General features: G+C 38.4%; 1 long non-coding RNA gene across 2 annotated transcripts; it reads left to right on the top strand.

The window, feature by feature from the left end:
• The first annotated feature begins 545 nt into the window (after positions 1-545).
• Positions 546-22,901, top strand: LOC146379926 (uncharacterized). Of its 2 annotated transcripts, XR_014801257.1 has the most exons (3): positions 546-908; positions 14,761-14,853; positions 15,886-17,260. It is a non-coding gene; the product is annotated as an uncharacterized LOC146379926 (long non-coding RNA). The 2 variants fall into 2 exon arrangements; XR_014801256.1 differs by lacking the exons at positions 14,761-14,853; positions 15,886-17,260 and adding an exon at positions 21,671-22,901.
• The last annotated feature ends 1,442 nt before the right edge of the window (positions 22,902-24,343 follow it).

Genomic DNA, 24,343 nt, shown 5'->3' with positions numbered 1-24,343 from the left:
CATCTGGAATTTTGTTTAAAATGTATTGTGCAATTTATTTAGATTTTTCTAGGGAAAAAGTCACTGATTATATACACTAGATGTCGATACACCATATATATATATATATATATATATATATATATATATATGTATATGTGTGTGTGTGTATATATATACATACATACATATATATATATATAGAGAGAGAGAGTATAATAACACTGTAAACTCCAGATAAGGTGTTAAGTAAAGTTAAGTAAAGCATGCTACACTGCAGATGTCTTTTAAGAATGTGATGATAAAAAATAATCACTAGATGGAGCAATCAGCCCACTGAAAATCCAACACACAAACCCTGTATTGGAGAATGGTAGATACCTTGGGTTTACATTGCGGCTTCAGTGTCTGTATTTTTGTGTTCAGACATCAGTAATCTCATCCACTGCCTTCCACGCAGGGCCCCTTATTCCTAATGATATGAAGGGGCCACAGAGGAGACTGTTTAGCTTTTGATCCTCATATAGTTAAGGTGGCACACAAACATAAATTATATATATATATATTAGGGGTGCAACGATACTCGTATCGATATTGAACCGTTCGATACAGTGCTTTCGGTTCGGTACGCATATGTATCGAACAATACAAAATTTTTAATTTATTTTATCAACTTTCCTTCTGACGATGCTGTCTGTGTTGAGCGCTCAGTGAATCTGCGTTCGACTACTCCGCCTAGGCTGCACTGTCGAGCGCAGATCCACTGAGCGCTCAACACAGACAGCATCGTCAGAAGGAAGAGCGCAGGGCAAGCTAGCGAGACAGAAGTTAAGCTCTCCTTGCAACATGGCAAATTGAACCTCCCCCACCCTCATTCAGATCTGGCGTTTGGAATTATTTTGGTTTTCATGTGACGTATGACCCTGAAGGTAAGCGCGTCATGGACTAAAGTAAAACAGTGTGTTGGATGTGCCACGCAATGCTTAATTACATGGGTGGGAACTAGTGTGTTAGCGCAGTTAGCTCGTTAACGTGTTGGCCGTCTAGCCCCAGAGTACGGAAGTCCCAAGAGGAACTCAATAGTGTGGATGCCTTAAAGCATCCACACAATTAGAAAGGTATAGTAATCATCCACAACTATTTTCAGTTGCAGATGATAAAGGATTCAGAAAGTTTATTCATGCAGGCCCATATGACAGAGAATGTGCATCTTCTTTTTGTTTTCAAATTTTAATTTATATTTAATTGTGGTTTGCATTGTTTTGTGTTGTTTCACTTTAAATCTGCACGGGGCGATCAGGGGTAGCTCGTTAACGGAGATTTGCCATGTTGTGGCGTTAAGGTCATTTGAACGAGATTAACCTGAAAGCACTAGTGGGAACACAACGAATATGACTGCACATTTACATCATCCTAGTGCAAAGACAAGTGGAAGCAGACAAAAACAACAAGCAGGCATGCTACAAACTTTACCCAAGTCATTTAGACAGCACATGATTCTCCTTATGGGGACCTGATATGTTTAATATGCTGCTGAGAATATAGCCCAGAAGAAGCGTATAGTATAGCTTTTATTTTGGAAAGAGACATTTCTCTGTAATAAACTCTCTTTTCCAAAGATGAGTGATTCCTCAATCAGATACAGGGCTCGCAATATCGCTAGCCTGACGTCCCGGGGCTAGCGATTTTTCCAGTCGGGCTACCAAAATCTATCTCTACCCTGCCCGTCGGGCTATCGTAAGAAGGAAAAATATATGTCAATGCTTTTGCATTCTTTCGGAAATGTAGCTGGGTAATTATGTCATTGGCATCGGTGAGCCACTGTCAATATGTGACATATTGAAATCGCGTTTGGATTTGCGCTTGTTTTTTACTTTCACTTTGCAATCGCGCGAACTGTGTATAGAGAGCGACAGTACTGATTGGTGTGTGATGATAATTTGCGCACCAATTCCTCTGACATCGTCTTATCAATCGTTAGCTTACTACGCAAACATGACAAGTGAAATCTCCCGCAGCAAGCTTAAACATGTGAGAGGTTGATCGCGCAGAGAATCGCTGAGCGTTATGTGAGTGCGTGTGTAAAAGCAGCAGGATATATATTTTAGTTCTGCTGAGCCAAATAAGACAGGTCAGGGTGAAGAAGTGACAGCCAAAGAAAAGCTTACCACAAAACGGAAAAGTTATGACAAATCAGACTATAAGGCAAAAAGAAAGTGCAGCTTTATGGTTTCATGGGCAAAATAATTTCTGTGGCTGCGATATGATGAGCTATATAACCAGGGCTGCACATAAGTGGTCCGCAGGTGCGCATTCGCTGTCAAAATAAAAAACACGCACAAGTGTTAGGGTTAAATTTAAAAACTGTACTTTTGAGTTAAAATATATATTTATAATTTTAATAAATGACAAATTAAAAAGGCATGAACATTTTTTTTTGTATCGAAAAAATATTGAACCATGACACCAAAGTATCGAACCGAACCGTGAATTTTGTGTATCGTTGCACCCCTAATATATATATATATATATATACAGTGTTTATTTATCGGATAAAGTAAGTTAAATTTCACCGTTATTATTGTCCGGCTGGAAACAGCAGGGGTGTCAAAATTCAGAGGCCATGTCCACCCGAGGACCCGGCCTTCGCGGTCCAAGTGGGCCGGACACTGGCGTAAATTCTCGACCATCTCACACTTCTGTTTAATCGGTTTTCTGTTTGACGTTTATTCAGTTGTGTGAAATACTCAGGAATCCTCCAGAGGGCTTAATAAAGTTTTATTGACTCTAATCATCTCAGCCAAACCGATTTACTCACGAATAAATAAAGCACTGAAAAAAGAAATAACATTTTTAAGTTATCAAAGTGACTTATCATGTTTAACCTGAGTAGCGAAAAACCGCGGGGGTTTGCCGGCTCAGATATTTAAGGTTTACACACCTACATTCTCGCCTGAAAATGTGTTAAAAGTTTATTTTGCGACCCAGAAAGAGTAATATTAACACTAAGTAGCTGCCGCCATTGTTGGAAACTGGAACTGGCTGGACCGTGCTTTGAATTCTGGGATATGGTTTTTCAATTTTGTTGTCCGCGTGGAAAATCGGGAGAAATTCGGGAGATTTTCGGGAGGGGCACTCCCGGAGAAATCGGGACAGTTGGCATGTATGCCTTAGACCCATGCAATTCATTTTTCCCTACATTTACAAAAAAAAAAAAAAAAAAAACGGTTCTGCGGCTCAGTCAGAGAGTAGCGGTTGCTAGGCAACAGTTTCTCGTTTTTTCTTTGAGGGTGGGCGGGGTTAAACGCAGATCAAATGACATCAAATCCAGGGATCAAAGGAGTAGTGACGTCACAGGCAACGTCTTAAAAGGCAAGGCAATGTCTTAAAAACCCTTATAGACACACACACCGCTTGTGTTGGGTTCGAACGCAGTTACTTGCTTAAAAACAAACCTAGAATAAATTTTCACGAAGCAAAGAGAAATTTAAACACAATGAAAAATATAAAAGCTAGGAGTAATCTGGATAATTGTACAACTGATGACACAGTAAGTGCTGTGAAATCACTTGTGGGCCAGTTGTTCGACAACATTACACCGGAGCAGTGGGACGAGTTTCTGTTAGGTCGCGCAGACAAGGTCACCACACAACAGCTCTCTAAATTTGTGGTAAACATGGTGACCCTGTGCTCGCAGTCGACAGCTGCAAACCAGGGGTCTTCCCAGGCCACCCCTGCACTTGACGTCCCCTCTGCCACTGCTGGCAGAAAAATAGTCAAGCGAAGGAAGACTGCACGTGGCGGTGGGTTAAAGAAAAAACGCAAAAACCTGTGGATGTGCTGTAGGCGTCAGTCAAGTTCTGTCAGCTCCGCAGACGGAGTTGAAAGCGCCATAGAAAAACCAGTCAATGTAACACCTTGTGACGTTCCTAAGGATTACACCGTACACTCAGTCATTGACGGTGTGATTTTACAGGCCGAAAAAGCAGCACATCTCTCTGCTGAAAATTACAAGAAAGAAATGTTTGACAAACTTTGGCCTGAGCTGCAGTCTAAAGATGTAGAAATCGCAGAAAATGTGGAAACTGTCATTTTCTCTGACATCTGTAAGGAGCTGGCTATTCCAGAGCATGCTGTTTTCTCCGCCATGGTTTTAGACGAAAAACACCAAGAAACGATCATTTCTACATTCAAAAAAACACCTGGTTCCATCTTCTGAATATACATCTAGTTCTGTAAAAGCAGAAACTCGCTCTGTGGTAAAAGCTCCAACCCCACAGAAATCCCCTATTAAACATGAAAGCGTGCCGGCTGAAAACAACTCTGAGGATAAAATATGGCTGAGCAAACTTATTCAAACTGTGTTTTCACAGTTTGCTAAAATATCAGTGTCCCCCTCTTCCAATTCTCTGCATGAACGTTTGTTGGAGAAGGTCTGGGCTGAAATCCAGAACATTAAAGTGCCTTTAGGCCCAGAAGTGCTGGAAAAGGTTGCCAAGGACATTTTCAGTGATCTAAATGAAAAATTAACTGCTTTAGACGAATCACTGATTGACACCACAGTTTTTTGTGTGTTCAAACAACACCTATTGGCATTAACAGACACGTGTCAAGTTGAAGCACGTGAAAAAGAAGAAAAATACAGACTTTCTGTGGAACTCTGTAATGGGGACATGGTTAGGTGTGCTTTTGATAAGGCAGGCATTTTCATGCCCCCAGACAGGATTGAAGCCATCCAAAACAGATTTACCACTGTAGTCTGGACAGAACTCAAAGAAGAATGTGTTAAAGTTCCATTGGAGAACTTTAAAAAGCTCAGCAAGCTGGTTTACAAATCTCTTTGCAAAAAGTATGAAACGCCAGAGAACGTTCTCACGTTCATGCACTTACCATACCCAATAGTTGATGAAACAATCGTGGACGTGTTCAAAAACGAAATAGCAAAATTATCTAAGAAACCGGGTTCCATCCGCCAATTTTTATCATCTGTACGCAAATTTTTTTGCCGGAGCAAAAGACAATAAGGTTTCTGTAATGTAGGGAAATCAACTGAAAAACATTTCTTAAAAACTAATTGGAGCCATTTTTAAAATCATAGTGGCTCTTTAATTAATTGGATCATTTATGAAAATCCGCGGACCGGTCGCGACAGATGGCCGTCCCCTCACTGAGCCTGGTTCTGTCGGAGGTTTCTTTCTCTTAAAAGAAAGTTTTTCCTCCCCACTGTCGCCGAGTGCTTGCTCAGAGGGGTGTGTCTTCTGGGGTTTTCTTTTTAACACTGGAAGGTACCAAACCTTACAGTAATACACTGTAAGGAAACCTTACAATGTATTACTGTAAGGAAACCTTACAGTGTGAAAAGACCATCATTTACTTTCCCTTACAGATTGAAGTGAACTGAATTGAACAGAAAACATAACTAATTCAGCGCTTCAAGTTAATGTCAATAAAAATGTTTACATTTCATGCCCTGATTTCTGTTTGATTTTATTGTCTGTGAGTTGAACAAATTCATTTATACCAACTTTGTGTTTCATTTAAATGTGTAACCTATTTTTAAACCTTAAAATATCTGGACATGGCAGAATACCGTTTAATAAAGCAGAATGTGATATTTTGTATCTTGACTTATTTCAAAACACACATTGATTTATGTGTGGAAGAAGAAAATTTAGCTTTTTTTTTTTTTAATGGAGAGAAGAGAAAAGAGCCAGCTGAGTCTATTATTGTTACCAGACAAGAATATAACTGCACCAAATTTTGGAAGATTAAATACAAGAAATTTTACTTAACTTAAAGTGATTAAGTGAAACATTTTGGATTTACTCAGTTTCGAATGATGAGATTTGTAGATATATTTAAAATAAATACATTTTTAAAATAGACATTGAACAGGATACACTTCCTTTTCAACATGACACCCACCTTCAGAAGGCACACTGTAAAATGTAATATTGTGCTTAATTAAAAATATTAAGTTTACTGAACTCAATTTTTATCAACTTGCTCTTAACACCTTGTTTAAATAAGTTACCAGTACTTTCTATTTAAAAAAAAGATGATAAACTCAATTTACTTGAGTTTGATTAACTTTAAAAAAAAAATTGTTCTTAGAACTCTACACAGAATCTGTGTTTTCTGACTTATCTTTATTGAGTTTGTATGACTCCACTGTTCAAAGACACACAGGATGTATTTTTATAGATAGTTTACATCTTACTATTGTAATTTTTGAACAAATATCAAACAGAAGAAACAAATAAGCAGTGTATATAAGCATGTAATTGCTGCATGATTTCCAATTATTTATTAATGGTTAATGATTAATACAAACTAATTGGTTTTTGAATCTTTATTTTATAGTAATTTTCATAACACCACATATCTTAAAATGCATTACTAATTTCAGCCTAGTTTGAAATGTTTTCAGCAAATTGTAGGTCAATCAAATGTATTCAATCTCTCAAATAAAAAACATCTGATGTGGTGGTTTTATAGATATATGTATTAATACAGACAGACAAAGAAAAAATGGCATTAGAGTGTCAGCGGAAGGATAAAATAGGTCCTCCACCTAAAATTGGTGCAGATGAATCCGCTGGGACTTTGCGCTTAGTCTATTCAGAAACATGCCTGACCACACCCTGGTGCAACTGGATGGTACTTCAGTGATACTACTCGTTATTGTCAGTTAGTGATGGGATTTCCGGCTCTTTTTAGAGAACCGGCTCTTTCAGCTCGGCTCACTAAAAAGATCCGGTTCTTTCGGCTCCGAACCGGCTCTTCAGGTTGTTTTGTTGCTTTAATTAATTTATTATTAACAATAATATAAAATTATGCACAAAAGGAATTACTAATGTTAAAAAAAAGTGGTTTTATTTATATATGTTTATATATAAATATATGCGGTGGCCCCTTTGAGACAAAGCACGTACAAACTCTAAAAAGTATGTACAAATTCCAAAGCACGTACAAACTTGGTACTTGCTGGCTTGTGTAGCCACTAGGTAACAAAAGCTCAACACTGCGCCTAGCATTCTGGAGCACGTCTGTTGTCTTTTGTACATGTTTTGGAGTTTTTACGTGTTTTGGAGTTTGTACGTGCTTTGGTGTTTGTACGTGCTTCGGAGTTTGTGCGTGCTATGGAGTTTTTACGTGTTTTGGAATTTTTACATGTTTTGGAGTTTGTACGTGCTTCAGAGTTCGTATGTGTTTTGAAGTTTGTACGTGCTTTGTCTCTAGGGGCCACTGTAAATATACTTTTATTTATTCACTCCACATAAAATGTAATAAATAAATCATATAATACAAAAACCAACTATTCACATTTCAACTTTTAAATATTTACATTTTCAACTTTTTCCTTTTAAACAAATTTAAAGTGAAACAACACAAAACAATGCAAACCACAATTAAATATAAATTAAAATTTGAAAACAAAAAGAAGATGCACATTCTCTGTCATATGGGCCTGCATGAATAAACTTTCTGAATCCTTTATCATCTGCAACTGAAAATAGTTGTGGATGATTACTATACCTTTCTAATTGTGTGGATGCTTTAAGGCATCCACACTATTGAGTTCCTCTTGGGACTTCCGTACTCTTTTTGGCACTTAGCTACTTCCACAATTTTCAGCCGATTTTCACCGTTCAAATTTTAAACTATTCTGCTATTTCTGCTAATGTGTGCTATGTCTTTTGGTATTTTTCACTATTATACTTTTTAAAATATTAAGCTTAATTTGTCCCATTGAAATGAATGGGAAACTTCTGCAATTCTGCTAAAATTTGCTTGTTTTTGAAACTTAACTACTTCCTCATATTTTCACGTAGAACAACCATTCAAACTTTAAAATGTTCTCAAATTATTGGGCTATTCAGGTATAAATCAGCTTTTTCAAATCTTTTACCGTTTTACTTTTATGCCTCTTAAAGTTTTCAGTTGCAAAATTGTGATTTTTCACAAAATACATGCGTTGTTATGGTTGCTATGCACTTGGCTTCCAGTGTGCCACTGAAGGTTTTGCAGTCTTCTCTTCATGTCCGAACAACTTCTTGCTACTTGCTCAATTTTCACTCAACTTCCACAAATTATACATCAAAACGTAGGTATTTTTGCTGGCTTTCCGAAAATGTCACTATCATTGTTGTGGGATTTATAGAATTTTGGCAAATCTCCTCAGACCAACACAAAGTCGCAAAACTCTCCATAGAAAGTCAATGGAGAGCTTGTTCAAAATCACCGCTTGATTTCTGTAATGAGAGGCATATTCGAATCGTCATATCTCCTTAACGAAGTGAAGTTAAGACATAAGGCTTGTCCCAGTATATCTTCAGACACTCCTGACACTCACAATTCAAGAGTTATTTTCTCACCTATTACCGTTCTGAAATGAGTTAGACTTGTTTGAGGGTAGGAAATTCGTCCTTCGCTCAGATTTCTTCAGATTTCAAACTCTGGAAATGAACCACTTTTTTCTCTCGTCATATCTTTTTGATGGATTTCCACAGAGACCTGAAAATTTCCATGACTGTTCACCAAAGCCTGCTGTCTCTTACGGTGAAAGAATGATATCGATACTCCAAATAGATTTAGAGTTACAAAGCGTTGTTTGAGGGCAGGTCAAGGCAGTTTTTGCTTCGCCTCTACTCAGTTATGGTGCATTAGAAGTCAAATATCTTTAATAATTCATATTTTAATGATAAATTGTCAACACTGGAAGATTCCCCCATCTCTTCTGAACAAAACGGTGTAAGAATGACCGTTCTAGCCCCTACGGTTAGGAAATTATGGTCATTTGTTTGAGGGGAGTCGTCATTATGAGAAATAGACTGCAAAAATCCTGTGTCTCTCTGTGCTGCATGCACCTGTTTTGGCGGGAAAAAGTACACAGCCTCTCTGATTGGTGGATTCAAATTCAGCAGCTCTCAGCCTGCTTGACTGAGCTAGAAACTTACTTCTCTCATCCTTTTTTCAGCTGTCCATTTTGCTTTTCCAATTTTTCTGTTTAAGTTATTACTATTGTGCTAAATCATACTATTTCTGCTATTTTATAAGATTTGTGCCAAATATAGTATTTCTGATTAATTATAATTTTTCTACCAAATCATAGTACAGTATTTTTGCTTTTTATAGGATTTTTATAGGATATTTATATTGCTTAATATAGTATTTCTGCTTTTTATAGGATTTGTGCTTAATATAGTATTTCTGCTTTTTATAGGATTTGTGCTTAATATAGTATTTCTGCTAAATATAGTATTTATGCTTAATCATACTATTTCTATATATTTCTGCCAGGCAGCCAATCCTCTGTGAGGACTCAGACATTCAAATGCACATATCAGGGCCTGCACGGCTTCCCAGCCAGCCAATCATATCTGAGGTCTGCCGTTTCTTCTCTCGTCATATCTCAGCGACGGATGTACAGAGAGCAATGAAAATCGCGGTCAACGTACACCAAAGTCCGCTGATTCACCCAGTCCAAGAATTATGCTTCTAGTCCACCTAGTTTTTGAGTTACACAACATTTTGTAACTCCAAAAAACGGCGTTTTTTGCCTCTCACCGCGATCTAATTCTGACTGCTCATGAGCCTGTTTTCCAGGCGCCCGCTCTCTTTCCCAGTGGCGCAGTTGGTAATGAAACGGATCTTCAGACCAAAGTTCATGGGTTCGATTCCACCTTGGCCCACATGTTTTTTTCACTACAAATTGATACACTATCACAGACCTGTAATTCATATTAATAATTTATTACAATTCTGCAACGTTTTATGATTTTGACAGCTTTTCTAATATGGACCTCAGATTCTTGTTAATGCTCCATGGCAGAAATACATACAAGTACACAGCCTGATGAAGCAGACAGAAGCAGTACCTCTGATTGGTTCAGCATTTTCACCTCTTATCAGCACAAATCTCAGCCTCTTCTGCTGTTGTCATTAGAATTTTAAGCTTTTTCACCTTTTTTCAGTTACGTGAGAACCAGTTTGGCTCAATGAGTAGCTGAAAAATATCAGCCTCTTCTGCTGTTTTAGCAGGATTTCAGAGTTCAGCTTTTTCACTTGTTTTAAGCACAAATTTCAGTTTCTTTACCTCATTTCACAACAAAGTTCTTCCTCTTCACCTCTTTTCAGCAGAAATTCTTCTGATTGAACTCTTTTCAGCAGAAATTCTGCTGATTAACCTCTTTTCAGCAGAATTCTGCTCATTCAACTCTTTTCAGCAGAAATTCTGCTGATTGAACTCTTTTCAGAAAAATTTTCAGTTTTTTCTGCTGTTTTCAGAAAAAAAACTCTTTTCAGCAGAAATTCTGCTGATTCACCTCTTTTCTGCAAAGTTTTCAGCCTTTTCACCTCTTATCAGCCCAATTCTCAGCCGCTTCTGCTCATTTCAGCACAATTGTCAGTCTCTCCACCTCTTCTTTGTGAGAAACAGTTTGGCTCAGTGAGATGTGTAATTGCCTTGAAACCAGAAGGGCCAGTTTCGAATCCTGCTCAGGGCAACGTTTTTTTTCAGCTCTTTTCAGCAGACATCTTCAGCGTTAAGGCATCCACACAGCATTTTCGCAGGAAATGCAATTTTTTCTAGTTATCTTTGTGCCACTATTCTGAGCACACGTAAAAAAAAAATTGAGCCTACGTTAAAAAAAAAAAAAAAAAATTACAGGTGCAAGTGTTGCATTTTGAGGAGAAATTTATTTTGAGCGAAGAAAAGCTAAATTTGAGTGAACAAAATTCTTTGCTGCCTGCAAAAAATGTATTTCAGTGTTTGCTATTATCCATACACACACAAACAATAGCAGCCCCTGTCGCTCAGTTTTTGCACTTGCGCTTGCTCGCAATGTGTTGCTTGCGCTCTCAACATTTCTGCCTGTGTGCGCTCAACTCTTTCTGTACACCGTTATATTTGTGCCACAAAACCAGCCAATCACAGACTTGGATGCAAAAAAAAATCTGATTGGCTGTTTTGGTCTCCAATCAGCTCAAAATGACGAAATGCAATATCCCTGAATCCATTTTGTCCAAAACTCAAACGAGGCAGTGGCGGAGGAACACAGAGTGGCGGAGTTTGAAATATTACTCTTTCTGGGTCACAAAATAAACTTTTAAGATATTTTCATGCGATAATGTAGCTGTGTAAACTTCAAATATTTGCTCGATTTATCAAGACATCACATATTTGCATAAGTGCTCTAACGTTTTCGGAGATGCCTGTTACCCACCAGCTGACCGGGTGGTCACTTGGGTTAAACATAATATATAAGGCTGAACTGACAAAAAATCACAGACTACACCACCAGGAGAAAAACCATAAAGCCTTTAACCCTGGAGAACTGTGTACAGGAAGAGTTGAGCGCGCACAGGCAGAAATGTTGAGAGCGCAAGCAACACATTGTGCAAAAGTGCAAAAACTGAGCGACGGGGGCTGCTATTGACTATGTGCACGTTAGCATATGCTACTTCCGGTGCGGAAACTCCTGTGGGGAGCTTTGTTTCCGGTGTCCTATTTGCGCCTGGTTTACAGTCCAAAACAAGTTAAGCAAATGAATGAATCAAGCGGCGATTTACATTTCTATAGATGTCTTGGGCATTTACCCAATATATCTGTAAATGATGTTCATCGACTTGTCGATATTTTTCCCCCGCGCCTCAGAGCAAAAGAGAAAAGGGATTCAAATGTTATATTTCTCAGCTGTCCCTCATTTGTGGCGGGTGTTATGTTCTAAAAATAACCAGCAATAGGTGAAATCAAGTAGCCAATTTTATTTTTTGATGGTGCAAAACGTTTCGTGGACATACAGTACTGCACTAAAGAGTCACACTGCTAGCGATCGATGCAGCGATTCTGTACTGTACAGGAGAGACGTCACGGAGGAGATCGTCTGCAGCGATCAGGACGCAGGACACAATGTGACCTAAAAAAAAAAGCATGCAAACTTGCACTAAAAAATCCGCGAAACAGCGAGGTGAAAGGTGAACCGCGTTATAGCGAGGGACCGCTGTAATTTTGAAGGTAAGTCACAACACACCCTTCGTAAATACTAATGTATAGAAACCGTTACCAGCAATCATTCATTTTTTGTGTGGCTTTTTTCACGGTTTGTTAACATGCTTTGTAGGTGTGGACTTGACTAGCTGATATCGACATAACAGGGGAAACATCTGGTTTGACTATTCTTCACCTGTAGTTTGAATGTTGAACATTTGCCTGTTTAAATCATAAGACCAGTCATTATACAGAGATGTGCTTCTGAATGTGGACGATGTGTCTTCTGCATGCAGTAATGCAGTTCTGCTTGTGTTGAGTGATGTAAACAACTGATCGATCTAAACGCTTTAAACGTCAAAATTGATCATTAGATTTTTTATGACACAACAGCGGTGAGTGTTCCCACCTTCTGCTCTTTGTAACTTAACGCAATCTTTCCGTTTTCGAGTTTTGGACATGATTTTGGAGTATATCTTCGCAGTAGCGATTGACCGCAAAGTAAAGCTACCGGAAATGCACAACCCCACATCCGGTCTCAAACCAGGAAGTTAGCATTGTCTCGTGCACATAGTCAATTGTGTGTGTGTGTGTGTGTGTGTGTGTGGATAATAGCAAACACTGAAATACCTTTTTTGCACTCAGCAATTTTTTTTATGTGCGCCCAATTTTTTTTTTTTACATGCGCTCAGAATAGTGGCACAAAAATAACGCCATACTCATCCCAGTGCAAAGCACAAGGCTGGCATGCAGAGTGAAGCGGAAAAAAGTGCGAGAGAGAAAGAAAAAAAAAAACACAGCTGGCGATATGGAGCCGGCTCGTGTCGTTCACTTCAAAGATCTGGCTCTAAGAGCCGTTTTGTTCGTGACTGACATAGCACTATTGTCAGTATCACCACAATTTTTGCCCTCGCTTCACTGCTTTGGTGAGTAAATTGTTTTTTCTTGCAGTATGGTTTGGTATCTTACAGTTCTTGCAACTCAGTTTTAGGTTAGCTGTGATATTTAGCGATAATGTTAGCCTAGCTTTTAGCTTTTTAGGGACTTCATTTCCATCCTTACAAATTATGGCAATATCCACATAATTCCTTATTTCAAAAGGCTGAAATAATGGAGAAGGTGGAAAATCACATTTTGATTTTTTTTTTCTTGCAAATAACTTCTTGGCAAGATTTATTGACGGCACATGCTTTTGAGTATGATTAACGTGTTTATTTTGAATTTAAGTCATTCTGTAACAACCTCGGCCATTTTTACATTTAACAAAATCATTCTTGTCTGAAAATCTTTTTGGCGGGTTTGATGCCATTAGCTGTTTTATTTCAAAGAGTATTATTTCAAACTTTTTAGCCACGCTCCTTGGTGGGGCATATCCAATCCCAGAATTCATAGCGTGGCCCAGCCAATTCCAGTTTCCAACAATGGCGGCAGCTACTTAGTTTTAATATTACTTTTATTACTCTTTCTGCATCACAAAATTAACGTTTAACATATTTTCAGGCGAGAATGTAGCTGTGTAAACTTCAAATATCTGCTCAGTTTATCAAGACATCACATATTTGCAAAAGTGTTCCCACGTTTTCGGAGACGTCTGTTACCCACCAGCTCGATAGTTAGATGGGGGTTCAAGGCTCCCTAGAGCCAGCAAGAACAGCGGACTCCGGCACATCGTTTTCAAATCCCCTGCGGTCTTTCGCTACTCAAGTTAAACATGATCTATAAGTCACTTAGATAACTATATTGTTTTGCTTTTATTAGTGTTTTATTTGTTCCTGAGTAAATCGGTTTGGCTGAGATTAAAGTTATATTTTTCACACAGTTTTTAAACAGAAGACTGATTAAACAGAAGTGTGAGATAGTCAAGCGTTTACTCCAATGTTGTTATATATTAGCGAGGAAGGTGCAGACGGCTGCGTTTATTAAACTCAACTGAGACAGCTGGTGACGTAAATCTGAAGGCTAGACCAGCCCATTTCACCAAGCTATTGCAGGACATCACTTGCACGGCCAACGTAGACTGGGTCCTCCTAGGTTTTGGGACAGACCTTTGGTGTTCGGCTGTATAACAAGTCCACAAGAGTGTGGAGAACTAGTCCGAGCAAATAAGTGAAATCCAGAGCTGAATCTCATGGGTTTCAGGAGCAGAGCTGAGGATGTAAGAGGTTGCAGACTGAGGCAGAGCTGTGTGGATGCGGAATGGGTGAGAGGCCCATTGGAGGCAAATGTGGCTAATTAAGTTTTACTGTCATACTTTTCAGATATTTATTAATGTTTTTTGTTTATTATGGCGCACTACAAGGTTAGTTTCATGTCGTTTATCAGTCCTTTTCTGCAGGGGAGCACACTCATGTCTAGTAATTATGGTTTAAACATCTGCAGTTGTATTTCTTTAACTAAAAATATCGTTGAGGACAATTCCTACTTGTCAAAAACAGAAAAAAATATATATATTATAGCCACTGTAACATTCTTCTCGGGACAAATTGCATGTGCATTGAGCTTTCAATTTCAGGTGTCCACTCATTTGTGATACTACAGATATTTCAGATAGTACACTGACAGTTGTAATATCTAAATTCAGTTTAAGCTGTAACTTGTATATGTCTATATTGCAAGGTATACAGTTGAATACAAATAATGCAAATAAATTGTGTTAAAAAAATAAATGTTTCCACGTTTAGTTTTAATTTGTCATTCAGATTTTTACCTGCTGATTAATTTATATGCCAGGAGCTCATTAAGCAGAGAGAAGGTCCTGTTTACTAATATTTTCTCTATTCTGTTATTAGACTCAAGATGTCACTGCACTGCGTTCTGTTGTCCTGAAAGGCATTCCAATCATTCTTGGTGATGACACCGCTAAATTTTACAAGACGTGCTTTGTAAGTATGTGCACACAACAATGCTTTTGTCTCCATTTCAAAGATCATATCCACTACTAACACAAACACTTTAGAAATGCAGCTGTGTTTATACCGTATATGTTTTACTGTTTAGCTTTTGAACAGTAAAATATTTTGGTTGCACGTTAACAGATAGGTATGAAAACAGCCTATATTTAAATAAAAAGTAAGGAATTACTTTGTAATGTCAGAGAAACTAGATTGCAGGGAATGGCCAGTAGTCATGTTTATAAATGTGTAGCTTTTGTTTAATATACTTGGTTGCATTGTCATTTATGCTTAGAAATACATACTCATATATGCTTTGAGGTATATAATCAATTGTATAATGATAGAGGTCTGATCCTTAGCAGTCTGCAAAGACTCTGTGTGCCTTCCAGAGTGTTCTGGCATGCACACACATCCTAGGGTCATGAGAGAGTTCGTACCTTCTCTTTCTGATTTATACTATGGGAGGACACCTACTCTGTATCTGCTTAAGTATAAGAGCCCTTTGTTTAGGTGGACCGCTGGGCTCCTAGCACCACCTTGCGGAGTCGTTCACAGGGTCACATCTTGACACACACGCATACCTACACATACACAGAGACGGTACTCTTTGTTCACATGTATGCCTATGTAAGTCGTCATATGTTAATGAGACTATACATATTCATGTAACCACAATAAAGAGCATTGCTACGGGGGAGCTAAAAGAGAGAGACTGGGGTTCGAACGTCAGGAACAGCGCTCGTCACGGTTCTCTCCCTCGTGCACGAGCAACACAAAGAGCTCTGGTGGCTTGTGTCTTGTTTTTGCCATTGTAGTAGAATTGTCTTGGCGTTCCAGCAATAGGTCTGTGCTAGACAAACCTATCAGCATTCGTGCTAATTTTTTATACATGTACAGTAGTTTTTTGGAAGCAGTTTCAGTGCATATTAAGTAGCAAAGATAAAATGTTTTCTTATCAAGAGCAAATGTAGTAGGTAGCAAACATGACTTGGTGCTGATAGCATGTGTGTTTTATTGCAGGATACTGAGATCAATGAGGCCCTGGCATCAGTTACAGTTGGTCTGCTGAGTGTTCTGAGTGAAGACGATCCCCCGCAGGGTTCAAGCTTAGTCTATCTCCATCCTACCTCCACTGCCATTGTCATTGAGGGAAATCTGGTCATGGACAACATTAAAGACTTCCCTCAGGCGGTTTGCCTATTATTTGGACTTACCTATGCTTTATACTTGGATTACCCAAAGTACATGGCACATACACTCAGATTTATTCAGACAGTAATGCTTGGTTTGGGAAACAAAACTCTTACTCCAAAACTGCAAAGCCTCAGAAACAGTCTAATGATTTAGATAACCCAGTGGATTACTTGTCAGACTAAAGCTAATAATCAGCGAGGAGTCGTCAGACAGGATTTGGCAATTGTTTTATTCATTATTGTATTCTTGTGATATACTTTGCAAAATTCATAGCTATTTCCTCTAAGGTGAGGTCAGGCTGGCTTTACCAGTTCAGTTCAGTACTGATAAAGCACTTGTTCATATTTAAACCTTTAGAATGGAATGCAAAGAAGATGGCAGCATTTGTGACCACAAAAGTTGATTCCTTGGCGTTTTAAAAAGAACAAAAGAAACAAAGGAGGCCAAAAAAATGTGGCTAGAAAAGACTCAAATGTTCTCATGTATGCTTTTGAATTGAAGCAAATCCTTAATTTTTGTCAACAGTCTATGGTTTGATGTCATTTTTGATTAAGGTTAATGGTAACTTTGTAAAACAAAAACATCTTAATAGCATTTTCCATTTTGAAAGCAAATACACATAAAAATTGAAAGTTGATTACAATAATTCTTTAGCAGTACAATGCAGTCGTTTAGTACCAGGTTATCGGGGCATCTTGTTAACTTGTTGTACTTTGGTTAGTAGTACTTGGGATACTGGGGTTAGTTTTTCTGATTAGTACATCTTTCTTTTCGTGTGCAAGTAATGAACGTGTTCTATGTTTCCTTGTCTACATTAGAACTGGTTCTGCAGTTAAACATAAAACCACAAATGTTTTTTGTTTTGTTTTGTTTTTTAAGCCATTTAAAAAATGAGATTTTGTCTTTACATTTAGACTACATTTTCAACTGAACAATAAATAATTTGGTAGTGTAACTTGAATTACAAACTCATCAATATGAGCAACATAAATTTGATTTCAAAATGCCTAGTAAATATAAGATAACATGGAAAATAATTTTGAATATTCTGAGGTTATTGTTTACATTTTAGGTGAATGAGGAAAAAAGTGTTTTAATGGGATAATCTTAAAAAATGCTGAATTTTAACAGCTATTATGGTGAAAGTGTAATTATTTATTGTTCAGTACATATCCATAATTGAATCTTGGTTGAAATACATCTTGGCACTTGAAAATAAAAGTTCTGCCTTTAACTAAGTCTGGTGAGTGTTTAAGTGATGTGCTAGAATTCTTTTCCTGTGTGTGGTAAACCTGTAATATATTGATATATTGATATATAGATAGTAATTAAGATGAGTTACTACGAAGCTCTTCAGTTTTCTGATCTTAAATATAGTGTGCTAGTTGCTTAAAAAAATCAAGTTCGTTTAAGTACTACGTACTCACATTGAATAAGTTGGCCTAACTTTATTATCTTAAGTAATCTTTTACTTAGTTTTTTTGAGGCAATGAGTTTGCATAGTTTTTTTGAGTTCTGGGAACTAATGAGGTTGTACGGTGTACTCAAAATGAATAAGTTGACCTAACTTGGTCATCTTAAGTAAATGGCCTGTATTTGTATAGCGCTTTTCTAGTCCACAAGTACGGTGGCCCCTAGAGACAAAGCACGTACAAACTCCAAAACACTTGCAAACTCCAAAACACTTGCAAAATCCAAAACACATGCAAACCCCAAAACACATGCAAATTCCAAAACACAACGGAAGTGCTCCAGGACGCTAGGGGCAGTGTTGAGCTTTTGTTACCTAGTAACTACACAAGCCAGGAAGTACCAATGACCGGATTTGGGCTGTATCCCAATTCAGGGTCTGCAGCCTTAAAGGCCGCATTTTAAGACCGATTATGTCACAGCGACACGACGAAGGCTGTCCCAATTCGAAGGCTGCTCGAAATGCGGCCCTCAAATGCGTCCTTAATTTCCCTGAATTTTAAGGATGGGCCCAACATATCCCAGATTTCATAGCGCAGCGGTGGTGTGGATAATTTTGCCGAAAAAAACGGCGGAAGCGGAGCCGCCAAAGAGTAAACTTTCAGAAGTAAGTACTGAATATTATGTCACTTATTTATGCGCAAATGTTTTTATAATGAAGAACATTAAAACATTACTGTTGGCCACATGTCGGGAAAGTTATGTGACATTAGCGATGTTTGTACTAACTTGGTTTTAAAGCCTTTACTTCAAAATATACGCCGTTCAATAGTTGACTTTAATCTTACAGAGAATGTGATGATTTTATGGATAATTAAAGTCAGTCATATATCCACAAACACAACAAGCTGAAAGTCAGTGATGCTGCTTGGTTTGCAGTCCTGAATATCACGGCACAAGCAGGATTCACTGCACTGTTAATGTTATATTGCTGCCTCTGTTCGGTGGTGTCGAGCCAAACGGACTTTAACGTGTGTTTGAACGAGCTGACGGTTCACTCGTTAAGCTGAAAGAAAGATGCTTTAATCACAGAAGTCACACATGTGTCCACTGGACCATCTGGGAACTCTTTTTGTTTGGTAATAACACAAACTAAATCCTCCTTCTTTTGTGCTGTTTTGTAGCAGTGTGTACACCTGAGACTGTCACCTGTCTGTCTATCCTTCACTCTCTCTCTCTGTTTCTTTCTCTGTGATTGTGTAATAAAAGTATGAACATTCATTTATAAGTTACACTTGTGTTTGAATCCTGCAGCTTATCACACATTTGATTTCCATGTGTGACAACTGCAAGTGTCCAGAGTGAGGACAGACTGAGGGACCCACTGCTGCACATCATCTGTGAGACTTTGCATCCCTGATGATCCACCAGGACAAACTCAGCAGTGTGTGAGGAAGAGGAGGAGGAAGAGCCAGCAGCAGCTGACAGATGGAGAGAATAGACAGACTGTTCCCTGTTTGTGAAGGACTGCTAGGAAAGTTTAGAATCACTAATTGTCTGTCCTGAATCAGTCTTATTAGGTAATGTTCAAATAATTTTATCCTCCCAGTGTTTTCAGTGTGGGAGAAAGTACTCAGGGCCTTCGGGTTACACACTATGAAAGGCAGCAACAAGTTTAACATTCAGAAACCTAAAGTATGTATCAGCAGCAGAATGGACCTAAAAATAAATGTTTGTTTCAGTTCTATGAAGCTTTGAGTATTTTGGATTAGTAGTACTGCTGTGTTTGTTGCATCATATTGCTGTAATTGTTTATGATGAAAGATTTTTAATTTTGTGATTATTGTTTAGTTGTAGCTTCATTTAAGATAGGAGAGCTTGTGAGTTGGAACCACCACAGGAAAGGAAAGTGGAACCAGATGTGTAGAGGAATGCGGTGACATACGATACTACCTCCTGTGTTAACAGACAAGTCAACTCTCTCTCTCTCTCTCTCTCTCTCTCTCTCTCTCTCTCCTTTTATGGGAATGTTTAAATTTCTATACATACCAAGCTATCTCCTGTTTCAACAGACAAGCTAAAGGTCTCTCCTTTTATGGAAATGTTTTTGTATTCTGAACATGCCACTCCTACTTCCTTGAAAGCTCACTTGGAGTATAAATAAAGAATGCGCTGAGAGCCCTGTGCGGTTTTTCTGTGTCACTTCTGTTGTGCACGCTGGTGCAGAGCAGATCGGACCGTGACCGCCCATGCGCATGTAAAAATAGATATCTGAGTGTAAATTTCTTTGCCTTCTAATAATTTTCTCTTCACAGTTTATATGCTTTATATATTCTGAGGTAAGTTGATCTATAGTGTTACATCATATTTTATAAGGATGTTATGTGTTTGTATACTTTCTGCCCAGTTTGACGCATTTAGCAGAAGTCAGCCTGTTTAAGGCTCTGATATCTATTCTGTATGACTTAAAGCAGTTATGACATGGTCTGATTTTAATAAAGGAATATTCAATATTTCAGTCTACTCTTCATTCTATCAGAAACAGTTATCACAGCTTGTACATTTTCTTTTTATAAATATATGTAAGCAATGAGCCAAATTTAGTAATGCCAACATACTGAAGGAACAACATTTGTCTCTTATATATGATACACCTATATATACACTGTCAAAGACACTTGTCTTTGAGTGAAGATTTAAGGTGATAAGACATATAAATAACTGCAACTTGAATCTGTACTGAGGCTCAGTATTTGACACAGAGTTCATGTTCACTGCTGTAATAGCTAATAATGATTAATATAATTACTATAATATTGGCCATATTATATTTACATTACCAAAGTGATATGACTTTAGTCTCATGAACAACATTAGCTAATTGTTATTTACTAACTAATCTTAAATGACTGTTCAGTACAGAAATGAAGCCCAAAAATCGTGTTTTACTGTCCTGTGGTCTCAGCCTCAGATACTTATCAAATCACACAAAGCTCTTGTAGAAACAAACAAACAAATTAACAAAATATGTTCTCCTTCATTTCTGTCAAACAAAGTTGTATGACACGTTTCCAGCAGTTAGTATCATGGTTGCTAGGCAACCTGGGAAGCGAGACGGAGACTAGACCGTCCCATACAGACAAACTTGCCGTTTATTTTGCAAATCGAGCTCAACACTGCCCCTAGCGTCCTGGAGCACTTCCGTTGTGTTTTGGAATTTGCATGTGTTTTGGAGTTTGCAAGTGTTTTGGATTTTGCAAGTGTTTTGGAGTTTGCATGTGTTTTGGAGTTTGCAAGTGTTTTGGAGTTTGCAAGTGTTTTGGAGTTTGCATGTGTTTTGGAGTTTGCATGTGTTTTGGAGTTTGCAAGTGTTTTGGATTTTGCAAGTGTTTTGGAGTTTGCATGTGTTTTGGAGTTTGCAAGTGTTTTGGAGTTTGTACGTGCTTTGTCTCTAGGGGCCACCGTACACAAGGATCCCCAAAGCGCTTTACACAACCAGTCATCCACCCATTCACACACTGACTAAGTAAACTTGATCCAATTTTGTTTGAGTTCTGGGAACAAATGAGGTTGTACAGAGTACTCAAAATAAATAAGTTGTCCTAATTTAGTCATTTTTAGCTAAGCTTTACTCAGTTTTTTTGAGGCAACGAGTTTACATAGTTTTTTTGAGTTCTGGGAACTAATTAGATTTTACAGTGCATGTGACGCTTCTTATTGGCCCACTGTTTTCACTGATCGATGTCTCAGGCCAAAGGGTTGGCAATGAACCGTAACAGCTCTGTAAGGAGTTTCGCTTATTCAACCTGAACTAAACTGAGAGCAAATTTTGGCTTTTAGGGAGAGGTGAAAGAGATACCTGTAAAGGAAACGGGAGATGTTGATTCACAGTAGAAAAATATGAACAAATGGACTTCAGAGTTAACGGAACGCAAGCTGCTGAATGATTCAAATGAGTTTTTATCCCAATGATCTTGTTTAATTGGTTGTTAAAAGCCAGAATTGTGATTTAAATCATAATTCAATTCATCTCCCAGCTCTGTGATTAATTACTGCTATAGGATTATTAAAAGTATACTCATCACTTCTCGTAGCACAACAATAAACTGTGAAAAATGAATGAATGAAAATCTGTGATCTCAAAGAATCACCTGTTGACTTTTCCAGTGCCTTCAATACAATCCAGCTCTGTCTGTTCCAGGAGAAACTAAACAGGATGCAGATGGACCCCTGCCTGGTTGCTTGGATCTCCGACTACCTCACCGACAGACCAAAGTACGTCAGGCTGAAGGACATCACGTCTGACACTGTGGTCAGTAGCACTGTGCTGTCCCCTCTTCTCTTCACCCTGTACACTTCTGACTTCTGCTATAACTCTGAATTATGCCATATTCAGAAGTTTGCAGACGGCACAGCCATCATGGGGTGTATCTGGGTTGACCAGGAAGAGGAGTACAGGAATCTGGTGAGGAACTTTGTCACATAGAGTCACACAAACCACCTGCAACTCAACATCTCAAAGACCAAGGAACAGGTTGTGGACTTCGGGAGGTCCAGACCAGGTCCACTGCCAGTTCAGATAGAGGTAGAGGAGGTGGAGGTGGTCAACACATACAAGTACCTCGGGCTGTGGGTGGACAACAAACTGGACTGGTCATGCAACACGCAGCACCTGTACAAAAAAGGCCAAAGCCAACTGTACTTCCTCAGGAGGCTGAGGTCTTTTAACATCTGCAGGGAGCTCCTGAGGATTTTTTACCAGTTGGTGGTTGCTGGAGTACTTTTCTATGGTGTGGTGTGCTGGGGGAGCAGCACAGCAAAGAAGGACTCATCCAGGCTGGAGAAAATAATCAGGAAGGCTGGCTGTGTGGTTGGCATGAAGCTGGACACTCTGGTGTCAGTGGCAGAGAAAAGGACATTAAAGAAACTGCTGGACATTATGGACAATGCTGGGCATCCTCTGCACACGGTCGTAAACAATCAGAGGAGCCTATTCAGCGATAGGTTGCTTCTCCCAAAGTCAAAAACCAACAGACTTAAAAACTCCTTTGTCCCACACGCCATCAGACTGTTTAACTCCTTACTGGAGGGGAGAGGGAGGGGAAAAAGGGGGACAAAGGAGGGCGGGAACAACTGAGCTGTAGTGCTTTTTTTACACTGTGCAATATTTGCAATATTTGTTTTTTCTTATATTCAACTGTGCAATAACCATTGTGCAATATACTCAAATGTGCAATCCTATTTATCTGTATTGTATATTCTGTATTTATATATGTGTATATATGGTGTATTTATGCTTATATCCTTACTCTCATTCCCCTTATTGTATCTGTAACATGCAACTTTGTATTGCAAGTTACATTAGCAATATAGTCAATATAAAATGTATTGTTTAGTTACAAGTGCAGTCTGTAGTTCAAACGCTTTTTTTCATTCAAAACACAGAAGCCAAAAGACTACACAGTAGAGATTTGAAAAGACTGAATGTTACTGTCAGCATCTGGAAATTTGCCTCAATCATCCAGGTAAGTAAATCTCCAAAAGTTGATTCTGTTCATCTGGACGTACGCTACGATATGTCCAGATGATACAGTAGTGAGGAGTAGATTTCTTCACAGTAGATGTCATTCTAAAAGTGCGGTAACTACGTTTTTAGGATATAATCCACCCACTGTTATCATCTTCAATGCCCTGTACCAACACAGAGCAGAGCAGCTACTCCAACAGAGGTCGATTATCTTGTTAATAATTTTACCTCCTCACTATTTATGACTGGTGAGTAGAGCTACAACAGCAACTCATAAAAGATCACTAAAGTGAAATTACACAAGATGAAAAATGACAATATATGAATTTCCTATGAATTCATTATCATGTGAGCCCTTAAATGAAAGTCTTTCTTTGAGTCTGCTTTTCCTGAGCTGTAAAGGACTCAGTCTCACCTGTAGCTCCAGGTCTTATGAACCTGTACTTATATAAAATATCAGAACAAGGGAAGGAAGTCCTCGGATTTGTCACAGTGTCCCTGTTTCTTTCCTGTGGAACAGGTGTGCATATTTTACAGAAGGAGTGCTGAGACATACATCAGAGGATGTCAAGTAAATAATGCTAGTACTTAAAAAAACGGTTTCTCTGATGAATTTAAGTTCTAAACACTAAAAAAGTGTGCTGACAGACTTTACCTAAAGCAGACCGTAACTGCGAAGGTTTGATGCATCATTGAAGTGCAGCTTTACAAACAAAACAACAGAAGCACTCATGCAGACTCAATATGCACAAATATAGAATAGAATATCCCTTTATTGTCATTGGACATGTACAACGAATTTGTGAGTGTTCCACACTAACTGTGCCAGAATAAAATATAAATTAGACAGCAGGAATAAGTAGCAAACACTAGAAATATATAGTCAAGAGGGATGTATACAAAAATAAGAGAAAAGCCCACATTACAGAACATCATATTCATTGATGTGCAAAGGTATGCTTCAGGAAATGAACATAAATAAAAGTATGTAAGAATGCGTGCAGACAGCAGATTCATTATGAAGACCGATAAAAAGGGAGACTGGCATGGAGGGACACAGACAGACCAGTAACAAACAGGCGAAAACACAGGGTTTATATACACACAGGAGCAATTAGAGAATGAGAAACAGGAGGGAAATACAGCTGGGTTTAATTATACATAAGGAGACAAGGGGAAGCAAAACTAGACTCACTGCACATAGGACTGGGACTATCAAAATAAAACCGTAAACAAGAAATAATTCACAAAGACATGGACTTGACACTGAGAGAAAGACTGAAAGAATATGACACAGGGAACACAAGGAAGACAGTGACTTAAACCAAAACAACAAATAACATCAAG

This window comes from Perissodus microlepis, chromosome 9 (genome assembly GCF_051167445.1).
Source record: "Perissodus microlepis isolate ML-2025 ecotype Zambia chromosome 9, ASM5116744v1, whole genome shotgun sequence".
Lineage (NCBI taxonomy): Eukaryota > Metazoa > Chordata > Actinopteri > Cichliformes > Cichlidae > Perissodus > Perissodus microlepis.
Note: the sequence above shows the minus strand (reverse complement) of the source record. Positions and strands in the feature narration are given on the sequence as shown.